This window comes from Heptranchias perlo, chromosome 19 (assembly GCF_035084215.1).
Source record: "Heptranchias perlo isolate sHepPer1 chromosome 19, sHepPer1.hap1, whole genome shotgun sequence".
In the NCBI taxonomy this organism is placed as follows: domain Eukaryota; kingdom Metazoa; phylum Chordata; class Chondrichthyes; order Hexanchiformes; family Hexanchidae; genus Heptranchias; species Heptranchias perlo.
Genome location: NC_090343.1, coordinates 11,641,475 through 11,654,289, shown reverse-complemented (window position 1 = coordinate 11,654,289; position 12,815 = coordinate 11,641,475). Strand labels below are relative to the sequence as shown.

The following is a 12,815-nucleotide window of genomic DNA, read 5'->3' as shown; positions in this document are numbered from 1 at the left end:
CAAGGTTATCAAGAATGTAATATACTCCTTATTCTGTACTGATACCTAATCTACTGTTACCTAGACTGAAGGGATAATATATTTTTCATCCAATTGAAAGACATTTAAAGTATTCTGTGCTTATTGCTGTTGAAAGTAAAACAGTGTGGGAAAATTAATTCTCATGCACACTCTTGGTGTAGCTAAGAACATTTTTGAAAGCCAAGGGATCTATGGCTTTATAAATAGAGGCATAGCGTATAAAAGCAAGGAAGTTATGCTAAACCTTTACAAATCATTGCTTGGTCCTCAGCTGGAGTATCGTGTCCAATTCTAGGCACCACACTTTAGGAAGGATGTCAAGACCTTGGAGAGGGTGCAGAGGAGATTTACTAGAATGGTACCAGGGATGAGGGACTTCAGTTATGTGGAGAGACAGAAGAAGCTGGGATTTTTCTCCTTAGAGCAGAGAAGGTTAAGGGGAGATTTAATGGAGGTGTTCAAAATTATGAGGGGTTTTGATTGAGTAAATAGGCAGAAACTGTTTCCACTAGCAGGAGGGTCAGTAACCAGAGGACACAGATTTGGCAAATGAACCAGAGGGGAGATGAGGAATTTTTTTTTACGCAGCAAGTTGTTATGATCTAGAATGCACTGCCTGAAAGGGTTGTGGAAGCAAATTCAATAGTGACTTCCAAAAGGGAATTAAATAAATACTTGAAAGGGAAAAAATTGCATGGCTATGGGGAAAGAGCAGGGCACTGGGACTAATTGGATAGCTCATTTAAAGGGCTGGCACAGGCACAATGGGCCGAATGACCTCTTTCTGTGTTGTATGATTCTATGAAATTGATTGACATTGTTCTACTTCAGTATGTTAGTCCCAAAGTCAGCTGTTTCATTTGTCAAAGAGCATTCCCATGACTAATTTTTATAACTTCCTGTGCACAACCCCTACGCTTCTGAAAAAACTTTTGTACATTTATATATAGAATAAAACATCAAAGATTGCATAGCAAAAAAGAGCGTCTGAATCTAAAAATAATTTACCTGCTTTGTTGAGCTTCTTTTTAACTTGTCTTCAATTAACTAAAGAGAAATGAGAGGAGAGAATTATTAGAGCATTAGGTAGGGAGCAACACAGAAATGGATGTGATGGGACAGTGTAAGTGATATCTGCAAACACACAGCAAGATCACAGATGACAAGTCATCAATTAACATGACATATTAATGCCCAAGTTGCAATTATCTCACCGGGAATTTAGATCAAAGAGCTGCATCACAATAGACTTTAAGTAATTTTTATCAACATGAGCATGCCAAAAACAGACTGGAGAGTCAGTGGCAAACCTGAACCAGGACCTACAGCAAAGTAAATGGCAATGCTGAAGCAGCTAACAGCTTAGATATTCCTAGCACAGCGCTGTCTGCTGTGAAGACTAAGCAATTGCCTATATTTTTTATCAGTTGCTCTAGCCGTTTCGAAAGTTGAATGCATTACCCAAGACAAGGAGGCGAAGAAAATGGGTGCAAAGTTGGCTGAGCTGCCTCTCCTCCCGTCCATTCTTACCACCGCGAGGCCCGGACCAAATTCGGGATCCGCCCCCCCGCTATATAACTACCACCGGCAACCCGCGAGCACCAGACGCTCGGCCCTGCTGCAGCTTGCCGGTTGTGGGAGGGCAGGAAATTGACTGGCTTACGCACTGAGATGACTGGCAGATCGGATCTCGGTGGGGGGGGGGGACGGACCTCAAATGGGCAGGCAGCGGGCAGGTCTTTTTAATTTATGTGGGCATAGGATGCCCGATTTGTATATTTAAGCTTGTTTCAGGCGGGCAGGCTGCTCGTCCATTTACAGGCCTGTCTAAATTGTGCATCATGTGGGCCTTGGGGGCTAAAGGGGCGGATTGAGTGCCCCTCCCCCCCGATTTTCAACTGGTGGCCACCCGTTTTTCAGGCGCAGAAACAGGTGACCATGAGTTGAATTTCTCCTTGTTTTTAACATTCATCCTCTGACTTCATACAAAGAACTAAAGAGTTATAAGATGGTGTCAGAACTGTAGCGATTCTACACAGTCAGGGAAGACTGAAGGAAGCAAATTGTAAGTCACTGAGGTCCAGATGAAGCCAAAGGGAAAAAAAAAGTTCAAATGAAACTTGAAAACTGTGATCTCTGTTGTCTCTCAGCTGCAGAAAGTATTGGAAGAATTGCACAGAACTAATTTATTAAATATTAAACATTGCAGAAATGTATAATTACCAAGTGAAAAATCATTGTAGTTTGCAACGGTGATTCCACAAAACTGATGATGATCCAACTTCTATTTCTGGCTCCCCACACTAACTGACATTATAAATGGCTCACACTCCTCAGGCATCGTCCCATTCCCTTTCAAAACTGCAATCACCGCCCCTCTCCTCAAAAAGAATACCCTTCCTGATAGCTCCTTCTTTGACTCGACAACCTTTTTGTTTCTTTCTTACGCCTCTGCAATGCGCTTCAGGACATTTTTCTACATTAAAGGCACTATAAGTGCAAATTGTTGTTGTAGTAAAACAGACTTAGACTTCGCAAAATGTCTGCAAGTCTGCAGCAGAACTCTCCAAAAAATACATTACAGCCCTAGAGAATCCAATCACAGATAATGGTCTAAAGCAGAAGGTAAGGTAGGACTCAACAAGATGACACCAGCAGATTACAACAGCATTTACAGCAGATGATTGGAAGAACCCTCGTAGAAATTCATACCAAAAAAATTTAGTACTGCAGCAGGCACCACCAGAACCAGTATGGCAGTCTAAGGACGACGGCCAGGAACATCAGTGAAAAGAAAAATATCCTTCATCTAATTGCACATGAACTGCAAAAAACATTTTGACTTGCAATATTATACTAAGGGTTAGTGGAAGTCAAGGTTTATATCTAAGGGGTACGAGCAACGAGCAGGTACTAGAGATCACCAAGTCAGCAGTCCTACTGCCAGAAGGGAAACACAACCAGATTTCTGTTACTATGGATATTAACTGAATTAGGGAACATAGCCTAAAAATTAGAGCCATGACTTTCAGGAGTGAAGTTAGGAAATATTTCTACACGCAAAGGATGGTAGAAGTTTGGAACTCTCTTCCACAAATGGCAGTTGATGCTAGCTCAACTGTTAATTTTAAGTCTGAGATTGGTAGATTTTTGTTAACCAATGGTATTAAAGGATATGGGGCTAAGGCAGGTATATGGAGTTAGATCACAGATCAGCCACAATCTCATTGAATGGCAGAAAAGGCTTGAGGGGCTAAATGGCTTACTCCTGTTCCTATGTTCCTAAATTCAGTTGATCAATATGAACACAACCAAGCAATTGGCAGACCTGAACAAATATTACCTTGATGAGACACATCAGGTTCTAGCAATAAAGCCACACCGATGCCTTTTGGGATGCTGCAAGGTTAATTTAGTGAACCCAAAAAATAGTAAGATATACCACACAGACGTGTAGTCATAGCAGACAGTAACCACATGCCTCCATTTGGAAGTGAAGCCATGCAATAAATGGAACTAATTGAGGTCCATTGTTAAATTATACTTATCATGACCTAAAGCAGAAGGTGAGGTATAGCTCAACAAGATGAAACTAAGAAGTTAGTACAACAGTAGCCACCAACAGTAAAGCCACCACCCTATTACAGCCAGAAGCAAGACCAATAAAGCCGCTATCCTGATTCAACTCAGCAAGGATATTCAGATATCTTTCAAGGAACGGGTTGTCTAGAGGGAAAATAGCATTTAGATCTGAATTCTGAGGTGAAATGGATGATTCATCTGCCCATGAAAGTACTTCTGTGTTAAAAAGTTAGTTCAAGGGGGAATTTGCATGACTAACTAAATTGAAGATGAAAGCTCCAATAACCATGATGATACTTTGCATATCAAACCTGGTAATCATTAATAAGCCTGGGAAAATGAGAATCTGCACACACCCTAGAGTTATGAACAGGGCTAAAGAAAAGGTATCAAAGCTCAACTTCTGCAATGCTCTCTCCACCCTACGTATATTCTAATTCATCCAGATTTCTGTGGCCTTCACATGTCCCCTGTGACCTATCTGATTTCACTGGCTCCCTGCCCTTAAGTACATTGAATTCAAAATCCTCATCTTCATCGTCAAATCCCTCCATGGCCTCATCCCACCCTACAATCTTCTTCATCATTACATCCAAGCTTGTAGTCCCGTGGTCTTTCGACTCTGCCTATTGTGTATACCCCCCTCCTTCTGATTCACAGCCTTCAACCATGACACACCTGCAATCTGCAATTCTCTTCCTAAACATTTTTGCATGGCTACCTTTCTAGCTTCAAATATCTCCTCATAATTTACATCTCTGACTATGCCTGCCGTGACCTCCTCTGATCTTTCTCTCCTACTTCCTGCTCAGTGTCCATTATTCCTCCTCTAAAGCACTTTGGGACATTTTGTAACATGTAAGGAGCTATATAAATGGAAGTTCTTTTTGTATTCAGTGTGCACTATTCACAAAGTAGCACCAGATTGAAGCCAAAGGAAAGTATCCAGTGCTTTGGATATTAAAAATGGATTTAGGTGCATAGTTCTGGGTGAAAAATGAACTTCTTTCTTAGCATGTTTAATATTCCATTTGGCAGATACAGATGGCAGCATATGCCCTTGGTATATTCAATACGCCAGGAAACTTTCTGCAAAGGCAGAATCAAGTAATAGATGTACTGCCATGAGTGGCAATTGTTGCAGATCATACTGGTGTATGGTGAAGGTGACACAGTTGAACAATCCACAAGCAACTATGATAGTAAACTCAGACCCCTCGTGGAAGGATTGTAATCTAAAACTCAACAAAGATACGGCTGCACTTAGGATCTAAGAAATTCCATTCATAGGATACCTCATTACCAGATCCAGATAAGATCAGTCCAGTTTCGGAGATGCCAAGCTCACAACAATTCAGTGGGTTTGTTCCTTATCTCAATTAAATTTTGACTGAAGCTCAGTAATGTGCATTAGGCTACTGAGAGAATTAACACTTAAGGATATAGAACGGTGTTGGTTACACATTCACTACTCTGATCAAGCAATTGACCAAGTCAAGCTGCAGCGAGATGTCAATAACATTTCAGATATATGATATGTGATTGTCCATCAGCCAGGAAAACAGCAGCTGGATGATGTCTTAAACAGAGCTTATTTACTCCAATGTTCCAAGAACGAGCTACAGGAACGGACAAAAACAGTTTATTTGACAGATGACCTGTCTATATGCAGGGCCTTGACTATGAGCTAACGAATCAAAGGATAACAGCCTTCAGATTCTAAACAATCTGGTCTTGAATGTTTGAATTGGTCACCGAGCTAGGAAGAGGCTCCAGACCCAGTTCTCCTATTCATGTATTTCCAACACAAACTCAGTACCCAGAATAACATCCTATTTAAGGGAGAACAAGCAATCATCCCAAGACATTGGGAAAAGTCATGATGCCATGTATCCATTCATCCCACATTGGAGGAGAAAGTTCCTTGAGAAGAGAGTATAAATGTGTCTCTACAGGCCAAGGATGGACACAGAGCTGAAATATTACATTGAGATATTTGCAAACAATAGGAGATTCAGAGGAGATTCTCATATATCATGAAGTACCTGATCACTCATGGTCAGAGGTTGAAATTAATTTTTTTTGGTTTGTTTGTGTTTGATGGTAATGACTGATCACTATTAATTACCAGTCATAGAATCATGGGTGTTGCAGCACCGAAACAGTCCATTTGGCAATGTTTGCACTGGTATTTATCTGCGCATGAGCCACCCTAGTCTAATCCCACTCTACTGTTCATTCTGCGTGACTTTTCTTTATCAAGCAACGTCTAATTCATCTGTTTGAGAGAATTGATGGACTTTGCTTCAACAACAATTTATGGCAGAAAATTCCACATCTAACCACCCTCTGTGCAAAGATTTTGGGGGAGGAATTGAACATCGCTGCGCCCGTTCCTTGGACAAAAATAAATTTCAGATCAAAATCTCCTGTGCCCAATCTTCCCCAGAGGTGCACCGAAAGACGGTGACTTCTAGGTGTGATTGGTGCCCGCCTGAAACAGGCATTCGGCGCCTTGCCAATGCAAATCGGGGTTCTAATGTCAGTTGTAGGACCCCGGTGCAACATTGGTCAACAAATGGGTGGAGGGCGCGCTGCGCACCCTCCGTCCTTTTGTTCCAGGTCTTCAGTGGCCTAACCAACAGTCCTTAAAGGAGGTCGCCCACAAAAAGGTACGAAAACTGTTTTTTTATAGTTTCATTTCTGTGGAGCTGGGAGGAGCAGGAGTACTAGGAGAAAAGGGGAAGAGAAATTCAACTAGCACCCATTTCTGGCACGAAATGGACAGCGCGATTTGAATGCCTGCCCGAAGATGTCGGCGAGAGGCCCGAGCCAAGTTCCCTTTAATCCTTTTTATGATTATCTTAAATTTGTGCCATCCTGTAACCAACCAGTTGAAACAATCTCACACTTTCTTATCATAAACCTTTGTAATCTTAAAGACCTTTATCAGGTCACCCTTGAACCCTCTCAACTCCAGTGGGAAGAAAGAAAAGTCTAATTTCTTTAAATCTTTTCTCATAACATAATTTGGTCCAGTCATGCTGAATTTTGAAGGACAATAGTTAATTTAATTTACAAAACACAAAAGAGAAAGGATGCAGCAAGGTGAATTTCTATGCAAAAGCAGCTAACAGCTCTCTTAGATATAGATCGCTAGAAAATCACCATATACAGGCTGAGCAATTACAAGTATCTTTATGTGTATAGCACCATTCCCTGTGAGAGCTGGGTACAGTGCCAGAGGCAGCAAAAGATTTTGCAAATAAAGTGCCACTGTTTGGAACATGCAGTGTTCGACTTCTGCTTCTGTTGATATAAAGATCCAGGGAGGTAATACAAGCGATAATACCAGGCTTTAGAGCTACAGTAAGGCGAGGAACAGAGCCGGGAACAAGGGCACACCTTAGGGATAGCAGTTCATGGAGTATTTTAGTATCAGATGTAAATCAAGCCAAGTATGACACATGTCAGTTCTTAGTTTACACGATACAACAATAAAGGTTCATTTGGAAAATCTCACCAGATTAAGGCCAAACTCAACACCAACCTTTCCACTAAACTTATTCTTTGAGATAGAACCATAGAACCATAGAAAAGATACAGCACATATGGGGGCCATTCAGCCCATCGTGTCCGTGCCGGCTCGAAGGACAACCAGGTGCCCATTCTAATCCCACCTTCCAGCTCCCGGTCCATAGCCCTGCAGCTTACAGCACTTTAGATGCAGGTCCAGGTACTTTTTAAAAGAGTTGGGGGTCCCTGCCTCTACCACCAATTCGGGCAGCGAATTCCATACACCCACCACCCTCTGGGTAATAAATGTTTTTCCTCATGTCCCCTCTAATCCTTCCACCAATCAGCTTAAATCTATGTCCTCTAGTTTTTGAACTAGGGGAAACAGGTACTTCCTGTCTACTCTATCTGGGCCCCTCATAATTTTGTACACCCCAATCAAGTCTCCCCTCAGCCTCCTCTGCTCCAAGGAAAACAACCCCCGCCTATGCAATCTCTCCCCGTAGCTGCAATTTTCAAGCCCTGGCAACATTCTTATAAATCTTCTCTGCACTCTCTCCAGAGCAATTACGTCCTTCCTGTAATGTGGTGACCAGAACTGAGCACACTACTCCAGCTGTGGCCTTACCAGCGTTTTATACAGTTCCATCATTACATCCCTGCTTTTGTATTCTATGCCTCGGCTAATAATGGAGAGCATTCCTCCATTACAAAACCCATATTCTTCCTGCATCACAAAATCAATATCTTTGAGGCCCCTATCTTACCGAACTGATGTTCCTTCTACAGTATTTCTGCCTTCCTGTGACATGTGACCCTTTAGCACTATCATACAGACTCCTCCAACAGCAATGGAAATAACGTGAGCACAGATCAAAGCAAACGTGTAGATTACAAGAAAAATTCAATATAAGATCAATATTATTAATAATACTTGATACTTCTCACTGAATCACAAGACAGTAATGTAATCTCTGAGTTCAGATAATGAATACAAAGCAATCGACCTTTGCTCTTATGATTGTGATGAATCCCTTAGTTGGACCACTGCCTTGTAAATTACCTATAACCATCTGCTAGCAGCATCCTTTACATAACTCACCATAAGATATCTGGTAATCTCCATAAAGCTAACTGCAAGGTATTCTGTATCCTCTATATAACTTACTGAGAGTTCCCGATTCTCACATACTCTGTACAACTCATGAGAGATATCTTAATTCCTGTATCCTCTGTATTATTCATTAAAAGATATCCTGTATTTTCTGCATAATTTAGTGAGGTATCCAATTTCCATATCTTCTATAATTCACTGAGAGATATCTGGATTTGTCTAATCTATGTAAAACTCATTGAGAGATAATCTGATCCTCATATCCACTGTAAAACGCTGAGAGATAACCCAATTCCACTGTGCTCTTTATAACTCAGAGATATCCTGATTCCCCTATTCACTGTATAATTCACTGAGCGATGTCCCGATTCCCCTATTATCTGTATAACTCTGAGAGATATTGCAATTTCTGTATCCTTTGTACAACTCAATGAGAGATAGCTAAATTCCGGTATCTTCTATATAACTCACAATATACTATCCCAATTCCAGCATCCTCTGCAAATGCACTGAGAAATATCCAAATTCCAGTATCCTCTGTGTAACTCACTGAGAGATATCCAAATTTCTGAATCATCTATATGACTCACTGAGAGATATCCCAATTCCAGTATCCTCTGTATAACTCACTGAGAGGTATTCTGATTCTCATATCCCCTTTATAACTCACTGAGAGACATTCTGATTCTCATATCCTCTTTGTAACTAACTCACTGAGAGGTATTCTGATTCTCATATCCTCTTTGTAACTCACTGAGAGACATTCTGATTCTCATATCCTCTGCACAATTCACTGAGAGATATCTTGGTTCCTGTATCCTCTGAATGTGTAATACACTAAATCATAACAGCACTAACATAGCTAAGAAAAGTAATCTGAGACAGCTCAGAGTTCATTTTTACCTCTGGACCAAATGGTTAACAAATATTAAAAATATAACAGTTAAACACTTATATTGAATAGAAATGCTTTTAAAAGGAGAGAAATCAACAAACTCAAGCCGAGATAAATACTTAAAATCAAATTTGCTTTCTATTGCTTATTGCAATGTTATAGGGGAATCAATTCCACCTTATGTATCCAATGGAGAGAGATAAGGAAAGAAAGTACTGAGAAAAGTATTGTATTCAAGAATTCCATTTTGCTCTGCAACAAAGAGAAACAGTTTTGAGTGTCTTCTTGTACATTGAAGCACCTCAAATGAATCCCCCTCTCCATAGTAATGTCATTTAAAGTGGCAGCGGGCCCCACAGTTGTCCCATCTACAGATCAGAGCTAAAGAAGCTGGCTTCCTTTCACACTTTCTTGTTGCCACTATCCATTATGAAGATATTTTTGCAGCAGAGACCAGTTCCAGAAAGATGTCATTTGGGTCTCTGTGCTCCTGACTTCCATCATTCATCACCTCAGCACTGGCTTTGTAACCAGCAAGAACTTAAGGACAGGAGGGAGGGAGGCGAAAAGGAAGAGTAGAGATCAGCAACAAAACCATGGCTTTCTGAAGCTGACCTCTCTCTCCACTTCATAAATATCTGGAGATAAAATTCTCTGCAGCTCAGACTTCTCAGCTCAGACGCGCACATTGCGATCAAATAGCTCTGTGACATCAGTGGGGCAATTGAGCTTTGGTACGATTCAAAAAAATACAATTACAAAGTTTTCTTCTTGATAAACACACCCTTTCTCGTCCTGGATACATAAACCTAAACACTTCTGAGAATTAGTCTTGGTTTTGCGCCAGCTGAAGTATAACTGCAACCACTGTGAAGCCAACTTTGAAAAGCTCCCGGTGATCTGAGTAACTGGCTGACCAGGAACTTTCTCAAACTTCATTTTTAATGTCGGCAAAGAGCCAACAGTCTCGAGCACTCTTTGTTTAACATTAAGAGTTAATGCTATTCTGATGCTGATGAGCAGAGTACTAGGCATGCAGTGTCCATGTACAGAGCAGTACTATTTGATACCAGACATTGATACAGAGTTGACAGTATAACTGCTAGCCCCACAGTATTCTAAGCAGCTGCTCATCTCAAACTGGTACCTGTGCCCTTAAATAAATTTCCGTTCATCCAAAAATTTGCTGCCCATATCCTCTCTCACACCAAGCCCCGCTCACCCAATCCTCGCTGATCTACATTGGCTCCCAGTCCTTCAACTCCCTAACTTTAAAACTTTTACCATTGTGTTCAAATTTTCATGGTCATTGCCCCTCCTCTCTATATCCTTCTTCAGCCCTACCCACCGACCCCCCCAGCTCTGTGTTTCTCTGACTCCGGCCTCTTGTGCGTTCCCCATCCCATCATTGGTGGCCATGCCTTCAACTGCCTCAGGAATTCCAATGCCAGATCCCTCCGCCTCTCCAACTCCCTCTCCTCCTTTAAGGCCCTCCTTAAAGCCCACCTCTGACCAAGCTTTTGGTCACCCCTCCAAACCTCTCTTTCTTTGATTGCACTCAATTTTCCTCACACTTCCGTGAAGCGCTTCGGAGCTTTTCTCTATGTTAAAGGCATCATATAAATGCGAGTTATTGTTGTTATGGCATGGTCTCAGTTTGTGTGGAGATGGTTGCTAGAGACTCTTGTAGCACAGGCTCCATAAAGCCTTCTGCAGGAGATATTTGAGACAGTTATAAGTGGAAGAAATAAAAATGCAAAGATTCTCATACAATCTATTGGTTGCTTCAACATGACAAAGGCACAGGAACTCAGAGATATCAAAAGAGTCCCCATTGTAGGAGCTGAATATCATTACATCAGGTGAGGGTTCTTGACCATAAGTCATTCAGCGAGGATTGTAATTACAAATAAAATTAATACAAACAAAATCATTTGAGCCTTATGCTGAGAATCGTACATCAGAGAGGTTTTGTGTAACCATGAACTTCTTAGTCATTAATAATGTATAATAAAAAAGTAAACTGTACTCTTGCAAAACCTGCTATAGTGATCGTGGACTCAATTGTAAGGGGAATAGACAGGCGTTTCTGCGGCCGCAACCGAGACTCCAGGATGGTGTGTTGTCTCCCTGGTGCAAGGATCAAGATCGTCTCGGAGCGGCTACAGAACATTTTGGAGGGGGAGGGCGAACAGCCAGCTGTCGTGGTACACATAGGCACCAACGATATAGGTAAAAAAGGGGATGAGGTCCTAAAAGCAGAATATAGGGAGTTAGGAGGTAAATTAAAAAATAGGACCTCAAAGGTAGTAATCTCAGGATTGCTGCCAGTGCCACGTGCTAGTCAGAGTAGAAATAGGAGGATATTTCAAATGAATACGTGGCTAGAGGAATGGTGCAAGGGGGAGGGATTCAAATTCCTGGGACACTGGAAACGGTTCTGGGGGAGGTGGGACCAGTACAAACCGGACGGTCTGCACCTGGGCAGGGCCGGGACCGCTGTCCTAGGGGAAGTGTTTGCTAGTGCTGTTGGGGAGGGTTTAAACTAAAGTGGCAGGGGGTTGGGAACCTGAGCAGGGAGAGAGAGGAAAGCGTAACAGGAAGGGACAGAAGGTATGGAGTAATAGGTAAAGTGTTAAAAAAGGAAAAAGCAGGAACTAAGCGTCACAAAACAGATTTGAAAGTTCTTTATCTGAATGCACGTAGCATTCGTAACAAAATGGACGAGTTAACGGCACAAATAACTACGTATGGGTATGATCTTGTGGCCATTACAGAAACATGGCTGCAGGGTGACAACGACTGGGAATTAAATATGCCAGGGTATTTAACAATCAGGAAGGACAGGCAGGAAGGAAGGGGAGGTGGGGTGGCTATGTTAATAAAGGAAGGAATCACTGTAATACAGATAAATGATATTGGGACAAAGCATCAAGATAATGAAACAGTTTGGGTGGAGATAAGGAATAATAAGGGGAAAAAAACATTAGTGGGCGTAGTATATAGGCCTCCTAATAGTTGCAACTCTGCTGGAAGAAGTATTAATCAGGAAATAGTCGGGGCATGTAATAAGGGAACAGCTATAATTATGGGGGATTTTAATTATCATATTAACTGGACAAATCAAATTTGGCAGTGCAGCCTTGAGGACGAGTTCATTGAGTGCATCAGGGATGGATTTCTTGAGCAGTATGTAACTGATCCTACTAGGGGGCAGGCAACCTTGGACCTGGTCCTGTGTAATGAGTCAGGATTAATTAATAATGTCCTAGTTAAGGATCCCCTTGGAACGAGCGACCACAACATGGTTGAATTCCATATCCAATTAGAGGGTGAGAAGGTTGATTCTCAAACAAGCGTACTGAGCTTGAATAAAGGAGACTATGATGGTATGAGAGCGGAATTGATTAAAGTGGACTGGGAAAATAGATTAAAGGGTAAGACGGTACATGAGCAGTGGTGTTCATTTAGGGAGTTATTTTACAATTTTCAAAGTAAATATATTCCACTGAGGAAAAAAGGGTGTAAAAGAAATGACAGCCATCCGTGGCTAAGTAAAGAAATCAAGGATAGTATCCGACTAAAAACAAGGACATATAAGGTAGCCAAACTTAGTGGGAGGATAGAAGATTGGGAAGTCTTCAAAAGACAGCAAAAAGTAACTAAAGGATTGATTAAGAAAGGGAA

The 12,815-nt window shown here is 41.5% G+C and overlaps 1 protein-coding gene across 2 annotated transcripts in view; it reads right to left on the bottom strand.

Annotated features, from left to right (window-relative positions):
- The window catches only part of LOC137335163 (transcription factor MafB-like), a 289,042-nt gene that overhangs the window by 86,060 nt on the left and 190,167 nt on the right, over nt 1–12,815 (bottom strand). For both annotated transcript variants that reach the window (XR_010966350.1, XR_010966349.1), the window contains exon 4: nt 1,030–1,068. The gene's annotated coding sequence lies outside the window, so the exon portion shown is untranslated. The remainder of the gene's footprint in view (nt 1–1,029; nt 1,069–12,815) is intronic.